Source organism: Magnolia sinica, chromosome 9 (genome assembly GCF_029962835.1).
Source record: "Magnolia sinica isolate HGM2019 chromosome 9, MsV1, whole genome shotgun sequence".
Lineage (NCBI taxonomy): Eukaryota > Viridiplantae > Streptophyta > Magnoliopsida > Magnoliales > Magnoliaceae > Magnolia > Magnolia sinica.
Window position 1 is genome coordinate 53764354 of NC_080581.1, and position 26746 is coordinate 53791099.

General features: G+C 41.3%; 1 long non-coding RNA gene across 15 annotated transcripts in view; it reads left to right on the plus strand.

Moving 5' to 3' along the window:
• The first annotated feature begins 5077 nt into the window (after positions 1-5077).
• LOC131255445 (uncharacterized) overlaps positions 5078-26746 on the plus strand; it is a 37357-nt gene continuing 15688 nt past the window's right edge. The window contains exons 1-3 of one of the 15 annotated variants that reach the window (XR_009176037.1): positions 5078-5092; positions 6115-6226; positions 6295-6546. This is a non-coding gene — a long non-coding RNA (uncharacterized LOC131255445). The other 14 variants (XR_009176034.1, XR_009176038.1, XR_009176041.1 and 11 more) reach the window with 14 other exon arrangements.

Below are 26746 nucleotides of genomic sequence, written 5' to 3' on the forward strand. Positions count from 1 at the left end.
GCTGGCAGAAGAGTTTTTCTGATCGTCGGCGCTGACTCCTTGAGTTTACAGTCGGGGACATGGTATATCTTAAGGTCTCGCCTACGAAAGGCATGGTTCGTTTTGGTGTGAAGGGCAAACTTGCCCTGAGATTTATTGGACCTTTTGAGATTACCGAGTGCGTGGGCACTGTGGCCAATATGCTTGCCTTGCCACTTGAGTTGTTCATGATCTATGATGTATTCCATGTTTCTATGTTACAAAAATGTGGGTCAGACACTATTCCTATGATTGATTGACAGCCACTTGAGGTCCGTGAGGATGCTTCCTACATTGAGCAGCCGACTCGTATTCTTGATCGGAAGGAGCAGGTCCTTAGGACCAAGGTCATTCCCTTGGTGAAGGTACAATGAGGTCATCATTAGGAGGCCGAGGCATCTTGGGAGCGCCAGGTCGAGATTAGAGAGCGTTATCCCTATTTGTTTATTGATTAATTGCTTAAATTGCTTGTATTGCCTTCTCTTATGATTGATGATTGAGATATATGATGATGATGATTATGCATTTTTGTTATTCCAGTTTTGTCAATTTTAAGGATAAAATTTCTTTATTGGTGGGGAGGATTGTAAGACTTAACTCGAGTTCTTATGTGTGCATGTGTGTGTAGGTATGTATTTCATTTCTCCTGATCCCGTGGTCTTACCGGTCGAATCTTGGTGACCCACGATCCTCTGATAGTGTTTGTGGTCATCCTTGAGTCTGGTCATGCTGACCCGACTTGGATCGGTCCGAGACCTATGCAATCTTGTTTGCATCATCGTTACGGTTCCAACGATGTGTCTTGTGCATCCATCCAATATATAGATAAAAAGTTATGAATATTTCATTGAATGACTATTAATCATGTGGCCCACTTAGATATGATGCATGTGGACCGCCACCCTAGCACACGTTCTAAGGCACACAATACATACTACACAAAAGTTCCATAACAAACACCACCCAACCCCACACACTACATAAAACCTATCCTAGCCTACAACATTATTTTCTCCTCCCATAGGTAATCATTACTTTTTCTTACAACTCATTATTACATTCCTACAACATCTCTCGCTCCTCATTTTCCCTCCAAGCTAGCAAAACCTCCCTCTCCTAACATCCCTTTCTTCCCCTTTTCTCCAGCCCTCTAAGCCCTAAAACCCCTCCAATCCTACCACTAAAAACACATCTCAACCATCAAAATCTCTTCCTTGCTTCAAGATCTTCATAGTGTGAAAGTTTGAGAGTTGGATTGCAAGTGGTTGACTATGTTTTTGCTGATTTCCTTTCTATCCTTTAATCTTATTATTTCTTCATGGATGGATCATATTGGACCCACCAATCCATGGTGGGGATCCTATTTGATCCCATGGATGTGGTCCTTTGGCCCATCCTACATGCATGTCATGTTCCATGATGGGGCCATTCTCCATGGACCCCATCGTGATGTATTTCATGATCCACTCCATCTTATGGTCATCTAGACCTTAAAGATCATATTGGGATGACATCCCAACCATAAATTATAGATATAGACCATACATGTGATAGTTTTATGATTGTTAGTGTAAATCAAAGTAGATCTATGTGTTTGATTGCTCTTAGGAGGGCCCATTAGTAGCGGGGCCTTATCCCCATGGTCGGATTGTCTTTCTTCCTCTCTTTTCCTTTATTTATGGATAGTGATGTGTGTGGCCCACTTGGTGGGCCTGGGACGTCCCAAAAATCTAATAAGAGTGGGACGCCCCTACCACCCATTTCATGGTTTTTGGGCACCATATTTTGTTGCATGCAAGTGCCCTAACCTAAGTTCTTGATCTGGACATGTGTGGGGCCCACTAAGGAAGGCCACACATCCTTTTATTTGCTATATATATATATATATATATATATATATATATAGGGTGATATGTCCAGCCATATATACCTGTCCAAAAATCTAGAATGTTGCATAGACTGTTGTAGATAATGTTGGACATGGATTTGGACTAGGTTTTCCACTATTTTTCTTAATGTTGTGGGGAGTAATATGAAGGAGTGGACCCCACCTTGAAGTGTGATGGATCACACCTCAGATGGCCCATGCAATGGCACCCAAAAGGAGGCCCAAAGGGGGGTGGGCGGTCCACCTTGCTGGATCGTCCAGCCTTATATATGGAGGAGAAAACACAAATTTCAGAATGATTTGCTAAGGGGTGGGCCACTTTTGTGGACCCCACCTTGTTGTATTCTATGGGGAAAATGTTAAACACTCATCCCTCCCCTCCTAGGTGAAGTTTGGGTCCACCTTTTGGTGTGTACATTGTATGGACAACAATGTTTTTACAGCAGAATTTTAAATTTCTAACTTGTTGTCCATGAGATTTCTCCATGATTTGCTTGGGCTTATGGCTCTCCAAATGACCCATCTTGTGGCCCATCATGTTGGGACCTACCGTGGGGATGTGGGCCACCAATTTCACCTTAGAAGATAGAAGTATGGCTGTTGGAATGGCAGCCCATAGCTGGACGTTCCAGTAGGGCTGGCGTCCAGCCATGGGCTGACCATCCACCCTTCTAAGGCCAAGTATAATGTGTGTTTTGTCTATGCCATTCTCCATGTTGTGGACCACATGTGTGTGGCCCATCTCCCTTGTGGAATGTCCACATGCGGGACCCACTTTGATGTGCTTTAAGGGAGGGACGTCCCATCCCTTGGACCGCCCACCATGGGACATCCAGCCCATTGGGCTGCTGCTAGACGTCCAGTCCATCAGCATGGCCCACCTGATTTATGTGTTTTATTCACTCCTTCATCTGGTGGGACCCTTTGTGACTTGTATGGGCCACTAGAGATTTAAAATAATTGTATAAATAAATTTTTATTGAATTTCCAGTAAGCCTAGATAGTGGGTCGGCTGGAATTTCAGCATTAGGCCCAAGGTTGCTACCCACAAATGTACGTTTTGGGGCAGCATGACCCACCATATTTGGGGACATTATTACACATATCTTGCCCTATTTTGATTAGATTTTTGGGCTTAATTAGTGCACTCTTAAGGCCCACTTTAAATGGGTTTTTATTAGAACAATATTCATAGTTAATTGTTGGGTTTCCTAGGCCCAATGTCTTGAAACTTTCTTGATATGCCCCTGATCTTTGGGCCTATATTTAATACACTATTGTATGGGCTTTATGGGCCAAAATACTCAAGTAGTTGGGCCCTTGCTTGCCCATTAAATTAATCCCATATTTGGGCCAAGATGTGAGGCTCAACTCACTTGTTTCAAACATTAGAATTGCCGTTATGGTTGGGATAATGGGCTGCCTTTTAGGCCCACCACAATGAGTGGACTCATGATCTTTATGGTTGGGCCCAGACCTTGCCTGAGGGCCCACCATATTGCCTAAGCGTTGGGCTTAGTGTATAGCCCACTAGGCCATGGATTGTTTAGACCTTGGGCTTTGCTTTATATGTGTGTAGGTATCGGGCTACCTTTTGGGACCCAATTGAGGTTGGATGTCCTCCTTGGTAGCCCTAAGGTAGGCCCATAGGGTTCCTATAGGTGGTTAAAGGCCCACCTTGGCCCTTGATTAGGGCCGCTTCTTCCTTGGGCTTTTATGATTATCTTAGCTTGTGGGCTACCCCAAAGTATTGGGCCCCCACTAGAAAACTTCTCCTTAGAGTACATGTTTATGTATACAGATCTCCTCACTATGTATACAGATCTCCTCACTCCTTAGGAAGGAGGAATATAGTCGATTAGCGTACTTACACCATTATGACCCATATGCATCATCTGTGTGAATGGATTGCATTGTGTGTGGTCATTGGGTTGACATGATTGAGGGATGGAGTTTCTCCCCTTGTGCACATCGAGTGCTTGAAGCTAGTGCATGATTTGTATGTGTGACTCATGCATTGGCATCGTAGTTCATGATGATACTGCCCTTGCTTCATCAATGCCTTACCTCCATAGGGACATTCATGGATGGCTATATGTGTGGACACCAAAAATGTTACTTAAGCATATTGGGTGCATAGGATGCGCATGGATGAAATTTCCAAAACTTCCATTGTACCAAGGATCTGCCCTAATGCTGTGATCGAGTGGAAACCATGAGCGTATGAGGGCCTTATATCGTTAGGCCGTGACTCCCATTGTCGTGTAGTCAGTTGAGTTAGGGTGTGGTCTTACCTGCCTGGTGTGAGAAGGCATTGCTAGGCTAAGTCTGACCAGCTCATAAATGGGTCCGCTGAGTTTGACCTCGTAGTGAGGTCTCTTACTCTTGTTTAACTGTGCGGGTCTAGAGAGCAGCAGTCATCCAGTAGTGTATTGGACACCGGTGATTTCCTTATTATTGGAAATATACTTGATATGTGGATTGGATATGAGCACTGGCATCACTTCGCATTGCATTCGCATCGGCTACTTAAGCCCCTTTATGCATCGCCTTGGTACGGCACCCAGTTCTCATTACATTATATTCATGGCAAGCCTCGGTAAGGCTAGCGATGTTATCATTGATCATGTTTCCTTTCCTGTACCTCATATTATTCTTCTGCACACCGTTACCACACACTTCCACCACCCTTTAAGCTTCTATAAGCTTATGCACAATTAATGTGTGCAGGAGATCCTAGGTCAACATCGTAGCGGCAGAGCTTGGACTAGAGTTGAGCCAATGACCCCCTCCCCTAGTGTTGCAAATCGTCTTCCTCCTTTTGCTATCAGATGTATTTCCATTCTGCTATGTCTTTATAAAAGTTCAAATTTATAGTGGATTTTACGATGTGCCCCTTTGTTATTTTCGAGATTTACTAGTTGTGATCTTGGGTATGCTCGTATTGGAAATGATTATACTGTTATGGAAATCCTCTTTGAAGGATCCCAAGATCGGAACCTGCCTCAGGAGCCGAGAATGGGGTACTACAGAGGTTGTTGTCGCAAGAACCGGCTATCGGGTTCCTTATGAGTACGGTTACCGAGTCTAGGGCGTGACACCATCACTGAGAGTTTCCTGGAATTGTTTGAAGGCCTTACGTATATTCTTTCGGATTTTGCTCTTACAGGAGCCTCGCAAGATCAGGTTCCTTTTGAAATATTACAAGATTTTGTCCTATGATTATAAACTTCTGTTCTTTGCTCTTCAGAGATGTTAAACATGTGAAAGCATTTTTGTTTTAAATTGTTGAAAATTTATATTAAAAATGTGGAAACATGTGTGAGTTATTTATGTTTTGATGATAATGTTGAAATTTTTCTTTTTCTTTGATGCATAGAAAATGGTTGGGAAATTTGACTACTTTAATCTATATTTCATTAGTTTTCTAAGTAACTGCATTTTATTTTCTCATTAAATTGTCATCCTAGTCTTATTATTCTAAAGTTAGCCCATGTCTTTAAAAGCTATTACTAGTAAAAATTCTTTATACCTTATTATGGTTTGAATTATTCCTGTTTGGGCTCTAATAGGGCCTACCTATGATCAACAATGACAATTTGATAGGAGGAATGCTTGGTAGATTTTGAACATGTGCCAAAAGTATCCATGAATGGGTAATCACAACCAAACAATATTTGAGTAAAAATGGTTTTATGATGCATTTTGTAGGCCCTTATCTGAATGGATCACCTAATCAGGGTGACATTGGGGCCTTGCACAGTCCATGGTGGACTGTTCCTATTCTCTTCTTCAGGCATACTCCCTTTGGGATGAAAAGGATGGGGTGAACATCTCCTTGCTTGCACCTCTTTTGAATCATCCCATGCCTTTCCTGTGATCATAGGTGGGTACAGTTGGGCCCACATAGGAATTCAAATGGTAACAAGGTTTGAAGAACTTGTGTTGGATCATAGCTTGCCATCTTAGGATCGTTTGTAATTTGTGGAATATTTGGGTACCTATGTAGGAAAATATATATTGGTCGATGCATATGAGTCCATACAAGTATGGACTGTTTGGTTCAGGCGGTTCTCCATATGATAGTCATACAAGTATGGACTGCCATTTCTAAATAATAAGAAGACTAACTATTTTAGTGTTCTCTTGTTTCTCTCTCATGATTGTCCTTTTTTAATTGAAAAATCATTATTTACCTTTTGTCACAGACTAGAAGAAATGCTCTTGGACATGGTGACCATGGATATTCTAGGGCAGCAGGCCTTATTAAAAACATCTGTAAAACACATGTCAGGGCGTTTGTCAATTCCAAAAATGAAGGTGTGTATTAGTTCTGGATTAGTTCAAATCTTTATTTCATGGTTCTCCTCACGATGGTTCTATCTTAGGATTTCTTTTCTTCTAGAATTTGGAGAATGGTCACCATGAGAATGAAGAGTCCGAAGGCAAAACTGTCGGTTCAAAGATTAAATTATTTTATATTATTGTCTAATTGTTTATTTGTGTCCAATTTTACCTTTTTATGTTCGAGGCCTTAGGAAGGGCAATTTCTATAGGTGCCACAAAGTGCAACTCCTGCTACTAAGAATAATGCATTATCCAACAACAAGTTGAGGGAATCCCAGGTTCAGAGACAGCATGTAGGTGCCCACTAGTATCAGCATTCATCTAATCTGTGTAATTTATTAGTTTCAAAAAGGAAAAAAATCTGTGTAATTTAATATAAGCTTCATGCCTTCCCTTTTGAGAGGAGTCTAATTCAATTCAGCCAATGTGATGATCCTCTTTTGTCATGGGAGATTTTAAAGGCTCTTATGAAATGTGTGGTCCAAAATATTGGTTCAGTCTGATTGGGGTTTTTATTTGTTATTGATTTACTTTTGGTAATAACCTGATGGAAGTTTTTAGAAACAGGTACTAGGTAGGTTTCTAGTTGTGGATTAAATGCACCAATCAACTATTTATATAATCAAATCAATATAATTTTGGTATATGCTTCACCTAAATTATGGCTAAAAATTTGAATGGTTTAATTTTAGTTCTTTGGTACATGTGCAATGTCATATTGGTTTTGTATTAACTATTGTGCTATTGAAGTTCTCTCTCTCTCTCTCTCTCTCTCTCTCTCTCTCTCTCTCTGTGTGTGTGTGTGTGTAGCTGTGTTTAAAAAAGAGGATGTGGCCCAATTTTCCATGCTCAAATGGACCAACGATATGCCGCAGTTAGAGATGGGTGGTTTTGAGAGTGGCAGGTCTTGCTAAGGGTTGGGTGGCAAGTAATATGTTTGTTGTTATCTTCCAAAAAAAATTGCGATTCAGGTTACTATGGGGCATATGGGTGATGCAAGATTCGATAGCTAATATTGAAAAGGCCGAGCTAAAAGTCCTAGAGGGGGGGTGAATAGGACTATGCCAAATTAAAAAAATAAATGCGGAATTTAAATAAATATAAACAAAGATAGCAATTAAACAATCCCACAATGTAGAAATGTAAAATAACCTCAAGTGTACAAGTATTGAGAGGTTGATATAGATGTTGTTTTAAGGACAACCTTACACCAAAAACAAATGGTTTATGGTAGGACAACCTGATTCCTAGAACGGTCTGTGTATCAAAATCTCAAACCGATATAGAGGAATAAAGAAATAAATAGCAAAGATAGAAACTAAGCTATTACAACATTCACACACTTGCATAAAAAGATTACAACATTCTCCCTAAATGCACAAAGGGAAATTACAACATCCACAAAATAAAATAATCAATCAATCACCACAAGACCAGAAATTATAGTGGTTCATTTGTGCGTACACCAACTGTTTAGAAAAACAGCCACACAACTACTTCACACATAATATCCTCACATAGTGGATATTAGCATTCACTATGAAATAGGTTTTTCAAGGTTCACCTAAAACCCTCACAATTGTATCTTTCAAGTGGGCTTACACAATTCAAAAACCCCACTCTCTGACTTTTTTGGATCACCTCAGACAAACCAAAAGAAAGAGATTTTTCTGGCACAATCTCAAAGAACCCAAAAGAATAAATTTACAAAAACTGTAAAATACTTATCTGGATATTCTCCTTTTGTTGCAGCCCGGAAGAACCAATTCAGAGTAGAAGTTCAACGTAGATGTTCAATGTTCACACTCACCTATGAAATGGTTTTAAGTTCTAAATTGATTTTAAATTAAATCACCTGGGGCTAGCTTGATTTGATTTTGATTCCAAGAAATGGGAAAACTTCAATCCCTCTTTCAAATAAGATTGGAATGCAAAATAAAAAATTAAATGTAAAAAGATAATTAAAAAGAATATAAAATGAGCACTAAATAGCTTAAGAATATCACCAATATATCTCTCAGAGTGGTGTCTTGATTTTTCTTGAAATTGAATATTAAACTTTGAAAATCATGCTCTATTTATAAGTGTAGAAATCGCACCTTCGACTGGTCTTGAGGTCAGCTCGACTGGTCTAAGGACTAACAAACTTTTGAAAATTTGGGCACAATAAGATTAGGCCGCTCCACGATTGGTCGAAGGACCTGCTCGACCGGTCGAGTGGCCTTCACGACCGGTCGAGTCCTGTCCACGACTGGTCGTGTGGGACTCATTTTAGTTGTTGGACTTTGAGTTGAGGCTGCAGGACTGGTCGAGCACTGTTCATTCGACCGGTCGAGCAGTGTCCAAGACTGGTCAAGGCAATAATAAAAAATTTTGAAAATAAGTAACAAACTTAAGACTGGTCGAGGATTTCTTGGATTGGTCGAGCCAGTGTTAGGACTAGTCAAACATAGTTTAAGACTAGTCGAAAAATAGTCTATGCACTTATAAAATGACCCAATTAAATTATGTATTCAAAATGACCCATCCTATGGTTAATCTAGGGTCATTCATACCTTATAAGAGATATGTGAACATTGAATCTTCTTTTTTGCTGTAGTTGATAGTTGTTCTTTGAAGTTCATGAAGCTTGAGATCTTGACATATGATGAAGCTTGAACTTGAGACATTTCGAAGCTTAAGCTTGAGACTTTTTGAAGCTTGAGCTTGAGACTTTTTAAAACTTTGATAAAGCTTGAAACCTTGAACTTTGAAGCTTGAAGGAGTGAACTATCACATGGTGGTGTACTTGAACTTGTATATTTCTTGATCTTGCATTTGAAGTTCTTGAGGTAAAGACCTTTAATCTTGTGCATGAGATGCACAGTCTTGAATATGTAGATGAGCTATACAAGATACAGATTCCAAGAGGTTTTGGCACTACATAATTTGACAATCATAGGAGCTAGAAAACATAGCACTTACAATCTCTCCCTTTGTCAAATTTGTGACAAAACACACTTCATTAAAATAACATAAGCATTACACGCACAATAAAGAATCATGCACCAGTTATCAATATAAACCAGTCATGCACCAGTTATAAATAGGTCACAACAAATTGCATCTACTCCCCCAACAATACTCCCCCTTACAAAAATAATAGTGGCTACATATTGGCCACATATCCACAATCCACATATCATAAGCATGATAAAATTCTCCCTCTTTTTGTCACAATATGACAAAGGAAGGAACCAATATATGATAAAGAAAGTAGATAAATAAGGAAGAATAAGAAGAGTAATGAGGAAGAAGAAAATATATCATATAGATTACCAAGTTAACTAAATTCAGAAGCAAGCAAGTTCAAGCATGTTCAACCCCATAAAACAAAAGAAATTCAAGAAGTTTAAAAGTTATTACAAACCACATAATCAAATACCAATCAGAACCCGATGAAGGAGCAGGTATGGTAGGATCAATTTGATGAAGTCCCTTGTTAAGACGCTTAAGATATTTGCACATATATTTGAATTGCAAATCATGGGATACATTCATGTTTTCTACCTTCTCAAGTGAGCTCAAGCGCACATCAAAGTCAGATGGCTGATAATCAGGCTCATCTGCTGAATTGGATTCGATCTCATCAAAAATATCAACCATATTGATGTCATCTGGAGGCAAATTACCAGCCTCTTCATTTGCAGCATCAACTCCACCAGCACCCACATTAACTTAGGCAGCGGCCAACTTCAAATTCATCTTGTTAATATTGGAGTTGTTAAAGGGTAAATGATGAATGGGAGCTTCTCCTACAGGCATAACCACTAAACTATGGGTGGCCAACACAGTCATAAGATAAGCGAAAGGAATGTCACTGTGCCCTGGATGGAGATGGAACTGAATGATGCAATGACAAATCAAGGAAGGAAGAATATAGAGGTACTAGAGATGATGGAATGAAGAATATGAACCATGAACATAGTGAGTTCGGTCTTGTTACCAGAACGAGGATAAACATTTGAAATGAATATCCAGTGAAGGACTCTATATCTGGGTAACAAAAACTTTGAGGCAAGCGCATTTCCAGTGGTATTCTATTCCGCATCTATATTACTTAAATCTCTAGTAAGCATTTGCTTCTCAGTTTCAGATGGTTTTGCCACTAGAGTGCTAATGGGAATACCATCATAATTGATAGGTAAATCCATTAATCCAGAGATAAGGTGACGTTCCACATCAATTGGACCTTCTCTGGTTGAGATAGTGAATGTCAGATTTTTAGTAGAAAAATTAGTAATGCAAGCATACATAGCCTGCGCAATGGAGTGGTATGCCGGCCCACCCTAATATAGTATGTTATCCCATCCTACAGACTGAAGGAGAGGAAGGATATCAAACAGAGCCAAATGATCAACATTAATGGGTCGTTTTACTATAATATTACGCAATCGAATATCCCGCACAGAAGTGGGATCATCTTCAGGCGACCGAAGGTGGCACATTGTGATAGGCGTTGACCTAGAAGTAGAGGAACCACGAGATCCTTTCTTTCTAGTTCTACCTTCCATTTGCAATAAAGAAAGAAAGGAACAAAGAGATTGCAAAAGAGGTAGAGTGAGTTTCCAATAGATCAGATTTTTGAGAAGAAAACCCCAAAAACTACTATAAATCAAGAAATAAACCACACAAATATGAAAAAGGGAGTGCAAAGGTCTTGAATCTACAAGAAAAATGAAAAAAATGCACTAACGTTGAAGAAATAAAAGATGGGTTCGATCGGTCGGCCTAGGAGCCGTTGGAGAAAACAACCAAAATGAGAAAAAAATGATTTTTCCCCCAAATAAAGCACCAAACATGTGGTTCACTGCTGGTCGAGTACATGCTCGACTGGTCGTGCCACGACTGGTCGAGTATCCACTCGACTGGTCGTGCATAGCCCAAAAAATGCAATTTTCATAAAATTTAAAATTTTTAACATTTAAAATAACAAATATATACATTATAATACAGAAATACATGAATAATCAATTCATATTACACATACCAATATCAAATTTCATTTTTACAAACCTGCTTTTGTCGAGCGATTTTTGTGAATATGTCAGCAAGTGGAGTCTCGGTAGGAATATAATCCAAAGAAATTATCTTGTCTTATAGTAATTCATGAATGTAGTGATATCTAATGTCAATATACTTGGTTCGTGAATGCTAGATTGGATTTTTGAAGAATTAATTATGCTTGAATTATCACAATATAAAACCATAGTATCTTACACAATTCCGTAATCGCTTAACATTCTTTTCATCCATATAAGCTGAGTGCATGCATTACCTGCAACAATGTATTCAGCCTCAGCTGTTGAGAGTGATATGAAACTTTTTTTTCTTACTTAGCCAAGAAACTAAATAGTTCCCTAAATAGAAACAACCACCACTGATTGATTTTCTATCATCAATGTTACCAGCCCAATCAGCATCAGTGTAACCAGCTAATTGCACACTAGTATCATGTATATACCAGAGACCAAGATTAGCTGAACTAGCGACATATCAAAAAATGCGCTTAACAACAGTTAGATGTGACTCTTTAGGGTCAGATTGATATCTAACACAAATTCCTACGCTAAATGCAATATCAGGTCGGCTCGCAGTTAAATAAAGCAAGCTACCTATCATACTGCGATACAATTTAGGATCTACACTCTTACCTATAGAGTTTTTTGAGATTTTTAAAGTAGTACTCATTAGAGTATCAAAATTTTTTCCATTCCTAAATTTAAACTTTTTAACTAAGTTCAGAGCATATTTGGTTTGAGAGATAAAGAAACCATCAGGGTGTTGTTTAACTTGCAACCCTAGAAAATAATTCAATTCTCTAACCATGCTCATTTCGAACTTAGACTTCATAAGATCTGCAAAGTCAACAGTCATGTTAGCACAGGTAGATCCATAAATAATATCATCAACATAAATTTGCACTATTAAAATGTGATCATTATGTTTCTTTACAAATAATGTCTTATTAACACTTCCCATTATAAAGTTATGACTTAGTAGAAACTTAGTCAATTTTTCGTACCATGCCCTGGGAGCTTGTTTCAAACCGTAGAGTGCCCTTTTTAGGCGATGACATGATCAGCATTCTTAGGGTCTTCAAAACCCGTTGGTTGTTCAACATACACTTCTTCATGCAAATCGCCATTTAAGAATGCACTCTTTACATCCATTTGGTATATTCTAAACTTTATAAAGCATGCAATGGATATAAATAGTCTGATTGATTTAAGACGAGCTACTGGGGCAAAGGTCTCATCATAATCGATGCCTTCAATTTGAATGTACCCTTGTACAACAAGCCTAGCCTTGTTTCTAATAATATTACCAAGTTCATCAGACTTATTTTTAAAAATCCATTTTGTTTCGATAATGTGTTTATCTTTCGATCTAGGAACTAAGTACCAAACATCATTTTGGACAAATTGATTGAGCTCTTCTTGCATCGCTACAATCCAGTTTTTGTCAGTAAGAACTTCTTTTACGTTAGCCGGTTCTATCTGAGTTGTAAAGCACATGTAATTACACATATCTTCTAGTTGTTTATGAGTGCGCACACCAGTGAGAGGGTTTCCAAGAATCTGATTAGTTGGATGGTCTTTAATAGTCCTCAGTTCAGAGTTATTTTGACTTGATAAAGTATCTGGTTTATCAAATAGAAGAACTTCATCATTTTCTGAACTTGAGATAGGTGTATTCAAGTGATCGTCAATAACCACATTAATGAACTCTTGAATTACATCGGTCCTTTTATTAAGAACTCGATACGCTCAACTATTCAGAGCATATCATAAAAATATCCCTTCATCACTTTTTATGTCAAACTTACCCAGATTTTCTCGGTCATGTAAAATGTAGCAATTGTTACCAAAAACCCAAAAGTATTTGACAGTAAGTTTCTTATCAAACAACATTTCATAAACTGTTTTACCATTTGATTTTCTAGTATAAATATGGTTAATTATATAACAAGCAGTATTTATGGCTTCGACCTAAATTTTTTTAGGGAGTTTCATACTATTTAACATTACATTTGTCATTTCTTGAAGCACTCTATTTTTTCCTTCTATTATACCATTTTGTTGTGGTGTTTTGGGCGCAGAGAATTCATGTGATATTTCCTAATCATTACAAAACTTTTCAAAATTGCTATTCTCAAATTCTGATCCATGATCACTACGGATCTTACAGACTTGAGATTCTTTTTCAGTTTGGATATGTCTAAGTACCCTTTTTTACTTCATCGAGAGTTTCTGATTTGTCTCTTAAGAAGACTACCCAAGTAAACCTGGTAAAGTAATCAACAATTACTAGAATGTACTTCTTGCCACCTCGACTCTCCATTCTGGTTTGTCTAATAAGATCCATGTGAAGAAGTTCGAGCGATTTAGATGCGGCATTGGAGTTCACTTTTTGTAAGTACTCCTAGTTTGTTTGCCAATCTGGCATTCGCCACATATTTTATGTACTTTCTATATTTTGGGTAAACCTCTTACTAACTCTCTTTTGCTCAATCTATACAAGTTGCGGTAGTGTAAATGTCCGAGGTGCTTATGCCATAATTTTTTCTAATCGGTATGGACCATGTAGCACGATAGATTAGATGAGCTTGAATCACTTACAATGTAGCAGTTTTCAGAAGTTCTGCGACCAGTTAATATTACAGAACCATTTTTATTTAAAATTTCGCATCCTTGGTTAGTAAATTTTACATTATGATTATTATCACATATTTGAGAGATGCTTAATAAGTTGTGTTTTAACCCTTCTACATATAAAACATTCTTAAATAAAGTGAGGTTAAAGAGTTGAACCATACCTTGGCCAACAATCCTGCAGTTGCTACCATCACCGAAAGTGAATAAACCATCAGTCATATCTTTAAGATTGGTGAATAGACCCTTGTCGCCTGTCATATGTCTGGAGCAACCACTGTCTAGGTACCACTTTGAATGACTCGTAGCTTTGAAAGCTGTGTGGGCAACTAAGCAAGAAACCTTAGGAACCCATTTCATTACAGTCTTGGGTTTAGGAGTATAGTTGGTCTTCATATATTTGTAGTTGTTATAAGATCGACCCACTGAGTTAGATTTTAAGAGCTCCTTAAGTAAGCCAACAATTTTCTCAGCTAAAGGATTATGAATATGATTTTTATAGTTGATATGATTGCTTTTAGGTTTTAAGGTTTGAAAAGTCTTAGCATTTTTAGAATAGTTTTAATTCAGAATTTTCCCTTTTGAGTTTGAAGACTCTCCTTTCACAAATTTAGAAGGAGTATTCTTATGTTTAGGAGGAATACTTTTATCGTAGCCCAATCCAGATCGATCGCCACATTTTCTGGATCCGGATAAGAGTTTTTCTAACTTAGGATCACCTTGGGCATACCTCCAAGTGTCTTTTAAACTCAAAAGTGAAGAGACTTCTAGTTTTAACTTTTCATTTTCAGATTTTAAGTTTTCAACAAGGGAGGTTTTGAAATCTAAGTCGCACTTAGTTTTTTCGAAACAATCTGAAATGTGAGATTTTTCTAAAATAAGATTATCAAAATTTTCTTTGAGTTTTGAAAACTTTTCTTTCTGAATTTTTAATTTTACAGCAATTTTGTAACTTTCCTTGTATAGGGCATTATAAGCATCTTGAAGATCTTCTTCAATTTCATGATCACTATTCAGATTTTCTTCACTAGTTGAATCATCATTATCTGAAAAAGTGAACTTGGCTAGAGTCATAACGGCTTTAACTTCATTACCTGACTCGGTTTCAGAATCTTCTAACTCAGAATAGGCTTCAGAGCAGGAAGATTTATCCCAAGCAACCAACACTCCTTTCCTTTTAAGTTTGTCCTTTTTAGGACATTTGTTTACTAGATGCCCACATTCATGGCAGTTGTAACATTGACTGTCTTTTAAAGATTTCCATGTTTTAGATCTAAATCTTTTCTTTTCATTAGGTTTTTACAAATCAACTCTCTTTTTACTTTTGAAAATCTTATAAAACTTTTTAGGTAAAAGGGCCATATCATCTTCAGAATTTTCTAAATCAGAATTACTATTTTCTTAAGAAATACTTTTAAAAGATTTAAGGGCAATGGATTTACCTTTAGGAGATTTAAAATTTAACTCATAGGTCTATAATGAGCCAACTAATTCTTCTACCCTCATATTATTCGTATCACGAAGCTCCTGGATCGCAGTCACCTTTGAATTGAGCCGTTCAGGTAGTGAGAGTAGTATCTTTGCACAGACTTTACTTTCTAGGATTCTATCACCGAGACCCCACATAGAGTTAACAATGTCATTCAATCTTGTATAGAAGTCCATGAAAGTTTCACTTTCTTCCATACGCATTTCCTCAAATTTAGTTCTGAGGATTTGGACCATAGATTTCTCAACAATTGTTGTTCCCTCGTATGTCATTTCTAAAATATCCTAGGCTTGCTTTGCAGTATCACATGATATAATTTTATTGAATTCATCTGGTGATAGAGCGTAAGTGATTGCATTTAGAGCCTTTGCATTGGCACTACTCTCACTTTTCTGAAGAGTGGTCTAAGAAAAATAAGGTGTGACATTCATAGTTTTGGATTCGTCAGTACCAGTTACTTCAATGGTAGGATGGGTCCAATTAGTCACTGTGGCTTGCCACACGCTCTCATCCATGGATTTTAAGAAAATCCTCATTTTGGCATTCCAATAGGCATAGTTGGAGCCATCATGTCACCCCCCAAACTCAGAAATCGGGCTCACAAAATTCTCGATTGCTGAATCCGGTGCCGACAGCCTCCGTAAAATCCCATTCTCGGCTCCCAACGTCCATCTGCCATGTTCCGATCCTGGGATGCTACGGGGAGGATTTTCAACATCAGTTTGATTCATAATAAGCATAACCAAAGGCATAACCTACAAACAACAACCAAAAACTCTATCACATTTTCACTATGATCAAAATTTTTTAAGTATAATACGCATAAAGGGAAATACAATGATGATAGACAAAAACTACAAGATGATCTGCTACGCGCTCTTGCCTCAGCGCTGCTGTGATCCAACGTCACCTGCACGTAACGGTCGTGCATAAGCTTACGGAAAGCTTGGAGGGTGGTGAAAGTGTGTGCCCAATGTAGTAATTATGCAGTATCAGAGTAATGCGAAATATGCTGATGAATCCATGAATACTATTGGCCATACCAAGGCCATGCAATGCAAGGCATGAATGATGTCGGCCATAACAATCTGTCCAATGGCATGTGCGTACCGCACTCTTATGTGGGCAACTCCCCTTACCAAGGAGTCCATAACAATCTGCCCAATGACATGTGCTACGATCAATCACTCATCTCATTACAAGCATGCAGATGATGTGTATGGACATGTATTATGATGCTATGTTGTCACAAACTCATACTCAAAATAAAAAATCAAAGTCGATAATCGGAAATCAAAAATCGAAATTGATAATCAGTAATCGATAATCGAAATCGATAATCGGCCTATAAGCAAGGTGGGGTCCATATATGAATAACTGATCAAACCATAATATAAAGATCGGCCCTCGGCCATGGTTATATCAATTCCGATAGCACGAAACCATCCGTCTATGACGAATGGAGCCCACTTATCTGGGTTAACCCACTAAGAGAATGATGAGAATGGGCCTAACAAGGCCTAAGGAAAGGTCACAATAAGGACATCTAACCATCATTGGCCATCAATGTGGACATCTAACCAACATCGCTCCCAAGGAGTGGCCCACATAAGGGGTCCATAAATAATGTAACGGTCACACATACATCTCATTGGGCTTCAATCACAGGCCTCATATACATCGCATTGGGTCTCACCCATGGGCCTCAGATACATCCAATGGCCCGATCGAATAGGCCGATCAAATGGGCCGAATCAATTGGGCCGAATCAATGGGATGATTTAAATGGACCGAATCAAATGGGCCAATTCAAATGGGCCGATCAATTGGGCTGATTCAAATGGGCCGAATCGAATGGGCTTCATGTATATCAAATCGGGCCGCACCAATGGGCCAAATGTATATCAAATCGGGCTCACCCTTATGTATTTGAGATCCGACCTATTCATAAGTTAACATAGAGATAGATGCAGTGAAAGCCAAATATCAGCTTGAGTGGGAACCACTGTGGCTCCTAAGAAGTTTTAAACAATGGATGTCACTGTACCCCATTATTATTGTAAATGGTGGGGTTCACTTGAACTTTGGATCTCACCCATTTACCCCATGTCATAAAATGATCTCACAAATGATTGGACGGTTGGATATAACACATGCATCATGGTGGGTCCCATAGATAGACGGCGTGGATGAAACAGGTGGGACCCACAGAACTTACTGCCATTTGTGCAGCAGCTGGCGGTGGGGTTCACATAGATGGACGGTGTGGATTTCACCCTCACGTGCAGCAGGTCCTACAGACCATGCTGACGTCAATTAGAGCAGCTATGTAGCTGTTGCACATGTAGCCTGCTGCCTTAAAGTGGGCAGAGGTGGGTCCCATGTAGGGCCCACCATTATATATGTATATATTATATATATAAAATATTATAATATAATATAATATATAATATATCATGTTATATATTAGTATAATATAATATAATATAATAATATTATACTTAATATAATACAACGTCCAGGCCCTGGACGGCCTGGACATACACATACACCATGGGTAGCCCCACACGTGGGGTGGGTCCCACCGTCCAAAGAGGATGGACGGTTTGGATAAAATACATACACTATGGTGTGGCCCATCTAAATGGATGGATGTCATGGATAGGTCCCACGGACCTCACTAGCCGTTCACACTTTACTGTTAACCACCCATACTAGGGAATCAATGCCAAGACCTTAACGTTGAAACGAGGTATCTTTCACCCAGTCTACCTCTGGGGCTATGGATCTGGGTCCCACCGTCAGATCACACTTCACTAGTAGCCACACCCCCATCAGGTATGGATACAACACAGGCATCATGGTGGTTCCCACAAGGACATGGTCTACCTATTGTCTAGCCACCGTCCAGCGAAGCACATTCATCATGATGGTCCCACGTAGTGGGCCACTAGATTTGGATCAAACTGATATTTATATTTCCTATTCATCTGGGCCAGTGTGACCATCCGGTCATGCGGACCCTGAATCGGGATCAAGGTGGCCCACTAGTTAGTCGGCATCGATAAAATACACACATCATAGGTGGGCCATGATCATAGAAAGAGAGAGAGAGAGAGAGATAGAGAGAGAGAGAGGAAGAGAGATCGGAGATAACGGAGGGGCCCCACCACCATGGGCCCTCTTGGATACAAGCATACATCAAAGTGGGTCCCACCATATGTGGAACCTTAGATCACAAAAGATAAATACGAAAAGAATACAAACGTGGGTCCAAGATCACCCACCGTCCACTTCTTCTTTCTCCCTTGGCTTCCTTTACTCCTTAGCTTCGATTCCAATGGAAGAGATGGAGTTTTGATGGTTGAGATGGGAGCTGAGAGGGTAAGAAGTGGGCCACACACAAAGCTCTCTTGGAGGCTAAAAATGCTTGGACGTGAGATTTTTTTTTTTGCTTGGGAAAGTGAGTTTGAGAAATGAGAGAGAGAGGGTTGTAAAGAGAGAGAGGGAGATGGGTGATGGGGTGATAGATGTGGTGAGTGATGGGTCTGTAAGAACTTTGTTGACTTTAGGGATAGATGGTGTAAGAAAGGTATGGGGTGTGTAAGAAATTGTTGACTTATGAGGTTGCTTAGGGATGGGTGTGAGGTGATGGTGTACTTGACCCTTGATAGGATTAATTGATTGATGGATGTGACATTGGGTATTAATTCTCTTGGGTTTTGCAACGTGCGGCATTTTTCTCGAACTGAATACAGGCCCACATCTCTTGGCATGGGTATCGTCTCAGCATGCAAGATGCAGCATTAGAACCACGGCGATGATGCAGTCACTAGGGTACAAATCTTGGGTTGAGTGGACTCAATTCGACGACATATAACTCAGGGTCGTGCGCAAACGCCGATTACAGGTCGTGGGTTACCGAAATTCGACAGGGAGGATCGTAGGAATCTATGGAATGGAACAAACTATGATACGGGTCTTATAGCTCTCCCTTCCTAATAAAAATTTTATCCTCGAAATTTAAACAATCATCGCAACTAGACATAACTCAAGAGGAAGAAGAAACATAACATCATCATATAAAATTAGAGATAGTATAAAAATAGTACACATAATCAATCATCAAATAGATGGGGATTACACTCTCGAATCTCGGCCTCGTGCTCCCAAGAAGCCTCCTCAACAGAATGGTGACCCCACTGAACCTTCACCAACGGAATGACCTTGGTCCGGAGGACCTGCTCCTTCCAATCAAGGATACGAACTGGCTGCTCAATGTAGGAGGCATCCTCACGAACCTCTAACGGTTGTCAATCAATAATAGGAACTATGTCTGACCCATACTTCCTCAACATGGAGATATGAAAAACATTGTGGACGCCAGACAATTGAGATAACAAGGCAAGCCGATAGGCCAAGGCAGCAACGCGCCCAGTGATCTCAAAAGGTCCTATGAATCTCGGGGCAAGCTTGCCCTTTGCTCTAAATCAAACTACGCCTTTCATGGGCGAGACCTTGAGATACACATGGTCCCCTACTGCAAACTCCAAGGGATGACTCCGGCGATTAGCAAAACTCTTCTGCCGGCTCTGAGCTGTGCACATCCTCTGCTTGATGATATCGATAGCCTCTGACGTCTACTGCACAAGCCTGGGACCTAAGAGACGGCGCTCTCTAACCTCGGTCCAACAACTCAGTGATCTGCATGGTCTGCCATATAGTGCCTCAAAAGGAGCTATGCCGATGGTCGCCTGATAACTGTTGTTGTATGCAAACTCAGCTAATCGCAGATGTTTATCCCAGTTACCCCCGAAATCAATCACGTAAGCCTGAAGCATATCCTTAAGGATCTGGTTGACCCTCTCGGTCTGGCCATCGGTCTGCAGTGCTGAGCTACAAATCAGTCCCCATCACTCTCTGAAAGCTTTGCCAAAACTGAGACATGAACCTCGGGTCTCGGTCAGAAACGATTGAGATTAGAACGTCATGCAGTCTCACAATATCCTCGATAAATAACCTCACAAACTGGTCCATAGATCAAATCGTATGCATCCCAAAGAAATGTGCTGACTTCATCAGACGATCCACAACAACCCATATAGCGTCATGACCACGCTGAGTCCTCGGTATGCCTATAATTAAATATATCGACACGTGCTCCCACTTCCACGTCGGGACGCTCAACGGCTACAATAGACTAGGGGTCTCTGATGATCGGCCTTGACACGCTAGCACGTGTCACACTCGGCCACAAAATTGGCGATCTGGCACTTCATCCTCACCCAAAAATACTATCGACTTATGTCACGGTATATCTTCATCGAGGCAGGGTGGATAAAAAACCTAATCGATGTGCCTCGGTCATAAGATCTCTGCGTAACTCAGGAATATCCTGGACACATAATCGGCCTCTGAAGTGAAGTCCACCATCTGTACCAATCTGTCAATCTGCCTGACTCTCAGATGCCACCTTAGCCTAATAAATCTACAACAACTCATCAATCTGTTGAGCCTCGATCACCCTTACGACAAGAGAGGGTTGAATTGACAGGCTCGATAACTGCACAATAGAAGACTGCAGACCGAACTTAAAGTCATACTCTGCTATATCCTCGAGCATCTTCCACTCCTGGACCATCATATTCGCCACCAGGCCTCGTGGCTGATGGCTGAGGGCATCCGCCACTACATTCACTTTGCTTGGGTGGTACTGAAGATCGAAATCATAGTTCTTCAGGAGCTCCATCCAGTGCCTCTGTCTCATGTTCAACTCAGACTACGAGAAGAGGTACTTCAAACTCTTGTGGTCGGAGAAGAGCTCGAACTTAACCCCACAGAGATAATGCCTCCACACCTTCAGTGCGAAGACAACTGCAGCCAGCTCCAAATCATGCATGGGGTAGTTCATCTAAGGACCTTAAGCTGACGAGCCGCGAAGGCCACTGGTCTCCCGTGCTGCATCAAGATAGCACCCAAACCAATATGCGAGGCATCGGTAAGTACAATAAATCCATCACTCCCAGAGGGAAGAGTGAGGATAGGAGCGGACGTGAGGTGGTCCTTCAACTCTATAAATGCTCGTTAGCAGGCGTCACTCCAAATAAACTCTGCGCCCTTCCGAGTCAACCTGGTCAGTGGGGCTACAAAACGAGAGAAGCCCTCATTGAAACGTCTATAGTAGCCCGTCAAACCAAGGAAACTGTGGATCTCGGACGCGTTCGTGGGCTGGCCCCACTAACGCACTACCTCAACCTTCAAGGGGTCTACTGTGATGGCCTCCCTCGTCACCATGTGATCGGGGAACTTCACCTCCTCCTGTCAGAACTCGCATTTCTCCAGCTTCGCATAAAGCTAGTGTGCGCAGAGGGTCTGTAATGCAATCTCCAAATGCTACTCGTGCTCCTCATGGGTCCTCGAATAGATCAGAATGTCGTTGATGAAGGCTACAATAAACTGATCGAGATACAGACGGAAGACCTCGTTCATCAACTGCATGAAGACTGCAGGTGCATTGGTCAGTCCGAAGGACATGATCTGAAACTCAAAATGACCATAATGCATCCTGAAAGCTGTCTTCGGAATGTCCTCCTCTCGGACCTGAATCTAATGATAACCGGAACACAGGTCAATCTTCGAAAAGAACTGTGTACCCTGCAGCGGATTAAACAAATCATCAATCCTCAGGAGGGGATACTTGTTCTTGATCGTAACCTTGTTAAGCTCACGGTAGTCCACGCAGAGCCTTAACGAGCCATCCTTCTTCTTCACGAAGAGTACTGGTGCTCCCCATGGTGAACTCCTCAGACGGATAAAGCCTAACTCGTGCAACTCATCCAACTGCTTCTGCAGTTCCTGCAACTTCAACTGTGCCATACAATATGAGGCCTTTAAAATAAGCACAGTACTGGACACAAGATCAATTTAAAACTTGGTGTGTCGGTGAGGCGGTAATCCCGAAATCTCTTGGAACACATCGGGAAAATTGTAAACCACAGGCAACTGGTCGATACTCACTATTATGGGCTCCTCTATGACACATGACATCATACAAGAAAATGGCTCTCCTCTAGGCTCAGCAATGAACTGGAATTGTGGCAAGCCGGGTATATAGAATGTGACTGTCCTCGCGGAGCAGTCCAATATAGCATAGTACTCAGCAAGCCAATCCATGCCCAGGATGACATCGAACTCAGACATCGGCAATGCAAACAGATAGGCGTGCAAAAAGATATCCCCAACTAGAACGGGGCGAGACGAGCAAAATCGGCCCAATACTGCAGTCTTCCCGAAAGGTGTCGATATTGACAGGCCCTCACGAGCAGACTTCAACGGTGAACCCATCGATCGGTAGAAACTCTCGGCTATAAAAGAATGCGATAGATCAGAATCAAACAACACACGTGCAATGCATGCAGAGACTAAAAGTATACCCTCGATGACCCCTCCGGATGACCGAGAATCCTGTTGAGCTGTGTAGAACCTATCCTGAGTTGGATGGGGAGGTGCCTATCCCCTCTGAGCGTGCTAATGCTGTTGGGGTCACTGAGGCGATTGAAACTGCTGCCTCTTTTGCTGCATCATCGGAGGCTAGTGCTGATGCTGCTGTTGAGGTGACCTCGGTGTGGGGGCTGCTGTCGCTACTGCTGTGGGGGTCTCTGCTGCTATTGTGGTGGAGACTATTGTGGACCTCTTGGCTGCAGCTGCTGCTGGGGGCGGGGACACTCACATATGGTGCCCCGTCGCACCACACCCAAAACAAGTGCTGGTGAACTACCTCGGAGGTGGTGCTGGAGGTACTGCTAGTGCTCGGAAGGCTGGGCGACCTGTGTGCCTCTACTGCTGTGGTCGACGTTGCAGCGAGTCATCGGAAGGAGCGTGATCAAACTGAGAACCGGCCCACTTAGCCTCAAAAATCTAGGCCTTCCTTACTACCCCCTTGAAAGTCGGGAGCTTATGCCCAATAACACGGCCTCGAAGACAGTAACGCAAACTGTCCTCGAAATGGCGGGCTCTCCGCCCCTCATCATCTACCAGATATGGCATAAATCTGGACACTGCTACAAAACGAGCTGCATACTGAGCCACCATCATATCACCCTGCACTAGGCCTCGAACTCCAAAGCTCACTGTCGTCAGATGTGATCAGGAAAATACTGTTAGTCAAACCAAACCATAAAATCTTCACAGGTCCACATAAAATCGGCACCTGTTGCTCAGGAGACTGAAGTCCACTAGTGCTCAGCCTCACCATAGAAAAGAAATACTGCTAATCGGACCCGCCGCTGGGTCGTACATCCCATCATATCAAATATCTTCTCCATATTAGAGCACCATCTCTCAGCTACTGTCGAGTCTGGCTCGCCCTAGAAACGTGAGGGATCGAGCCGTCGAAACTCTCGAAGAAGGGCGCTCATGCGCTCCTGCGCTACCTGGGCTAGTGAAATAACGGGGCGCCTGCCCTGTCCCTGAAGAGCAGCCGTCATAGCCTGCAACCTCTCCTGTAACTGGGAGGCACTCAAGGGTGTGGTCGGATCTACATTGGTCTTTGGTAGAGGAACGACATCCTCAGGCTGGGGAGTTGGAATCTCTGGTGGTGGAGTGGGGATTGTAGGTGGTAGGGCGGGAGTTGCAGGTGGTGGAATGGGAGTGTCAGGTGGTGGAGCGGGAGTCGATCGGGTCACTCTCCTAGGCGGCATGTCCTACAGGAAAGAGCGAGGTGCCTTTCAACTTTGAAAACTCTTGAAGGCATGCATGTTAAGGGTCTGTAATGAAAGATCGCTAAGTTATCCAAACTCAAGACTTAATCATTCATAGCAGACATATAATGTTGTTATTAGTTATTTCTAAGTTATGCTCTGATACTAACTTCTATTACACCCCAAACTCAGAAACAGAGATCACAAAATTCTCGATCCCTGATTCCGGCGCCGACAGCCTCCTTAGTACCCCATTCTCTGCTCCCGACGTCCATCCGCCAAGTTCCGATCTTGAGATGCTATGAGGAGAATTTTCAACATCAGTTTGATTCATAATAAGCATAACCACAGCATAACCCACAAACAATAAACAAAAACTCCATCACATTTCCACTATAATAAAAAAATTTATAAGTATAGTGTGTATAAAGGGAAATACAATGATGATGGACAAAAACTCCAAGATGATCTGCTACACATTCCTACCTCAGCGCTGCTACGATCCAATGTCACCTACACGCAACGGTCATGCATAAGCTTATGGAAAGCTTAGAGGGTGGTGAAAGTGTGTGCATAATGTAGTAATTATGCAGTATCAGAGTAATGTGAAATATGCTGATGAATCTATGAATACTATTAGCCGTACCAAGGCCATGTGATGCAAGGCATGAATGATGTCAGCCATACCAAGGCCATGTGATGCGAAATGTAATTCAAGCACACTAATCCTCATCTAAGTCCACATGTCAATACAACTTAACTCTTGAATATCACCGGGGTCTAGTACACTCCAAACCAGATTGTTGCCCCATCGTGTGCAACAAGGTGAGTGAAAGAGACCTCACTATCCGCCTGCCAATATCTGGCCTGACTCATCGATTGCGGACCCATTCCTTTAGCTAGTCAAACTCAGCCTAGCTTTGCCCCCTCCACTCGGGCGGGTAAGGCTCCACCCCCTTCCAACCGACCACGATATAGTGAAAAGCGTGACCTTCTAATAATCAGCACTCGGCGCTCATGCACCCACTCAGTCTAGACGTTGGAGTAATCTCTTGGTACTATAAGGGTTTAGGGACTTTCACCCAGTGATATCTATAACACCCCATGTTGAAAAAGATTTTGGTATCCAATCCTACCAACCACGATATGCCTGTGGAGGCTATGGCCCTGATGTTGCTAGGGCGTACAGTAATCATGTCACACAATGCGAAATGTATGAATCACACTATCCAGTCATGCAACAATCCTGCGCGTATCGCGCTCTCATGTGGGCAACTCCCCTTACCAGGGAGTCCATAACAATCTGCCCAATGGCATGTGCTATGATCAATCACTCATCTCATCACAAGCATGCAAATGATGCGTATGGACATGTATCATGATGCTATGTTGTCACATACTCATAATCGAAATCGAAAATCAGAGTCGACAATCAAAAATTAAAAATTAGAATCGATAATCGGCCTAAAGCAAGGAGGGGTCCATATGTGAACAGCCTATCAAACCATAATATAAAGATCGGCCCTCGGCCATGGCTATATAAATTCTGATAGCACGAAACCATCCATTTATGGTGAATGGGGCCCACTTATCTGGGTTAACCCACCAAGAGAATGATGAGAATAGGCCTAACAAGGCCTAAAGGAAGGTCACAATGAGGACATTTAACCATCATTGCCCATCAATGTGGACATCTAACCAACATCGCTCCCAAGGAGTGGCCCACATAAGGGGTTCATATACAATGTAACGGTCACACATACATCTCATTGGGCTTCAATCATGGGCCTCATATACATCTTATTGGGTCTTGCCCATGGGCCTTAGATACATCTCAATGGGTCGATCGAATGGGCCGATCAAATGGGTCGATTCAAATGGGCCGAATCAAATGGGTTGAATCAATTGGGACGAGTCAAATGGGCCGAATCAATGGGCCGAATTAAATGGGCTGAATCAAATGGGCTGATTCAAATGGGCCGAATCGATGGGCTTCATGTATATCAAATCGGGACACACCAATGGGCCAAATGTATATCAAATCAGGCCCACCCTTATGTATTTGAGATCCAACCTATTCATAAGTTAACATAGAGATAGATGAAGTGAAAGCCAAATATTAGCTTGAGTGGGAACCACTGTGGCTCCTAAGAAGTTTTAAACAGTGGATGTCACTGTACCCCATTATTATAGCAAATGGTGGGGTTCACTTGAACTTTGGATCTCACCCATTTACCCCATGTCATAAAATGATCTCACAAATGATTGGACGGTTGGATACAACACGTGCATCATGGTGGGTCCTATAGATGGCGGGGATGAAATAGGTGGGAACCACGGAACTTGCTGCCGTCTGTACAGCAACTGGTGGTGGGGTCCCCATAGCTGGACGGTGTGGATTTCACCCACACGTGCAGCAGGTCCTACAGACCATGCTGACGTCAATTAGAGCAGCTATGTAGCTGTTGCACATGTAGCCTGTTGCCTTAAAACATGCAGAGGTGGGTCTCACGTAGGGCCCACCCTTATATATGTATATATTATATATATAATATTATATTATAATATAATATATAATATATCATGCTATATATTAATATAATATAATATA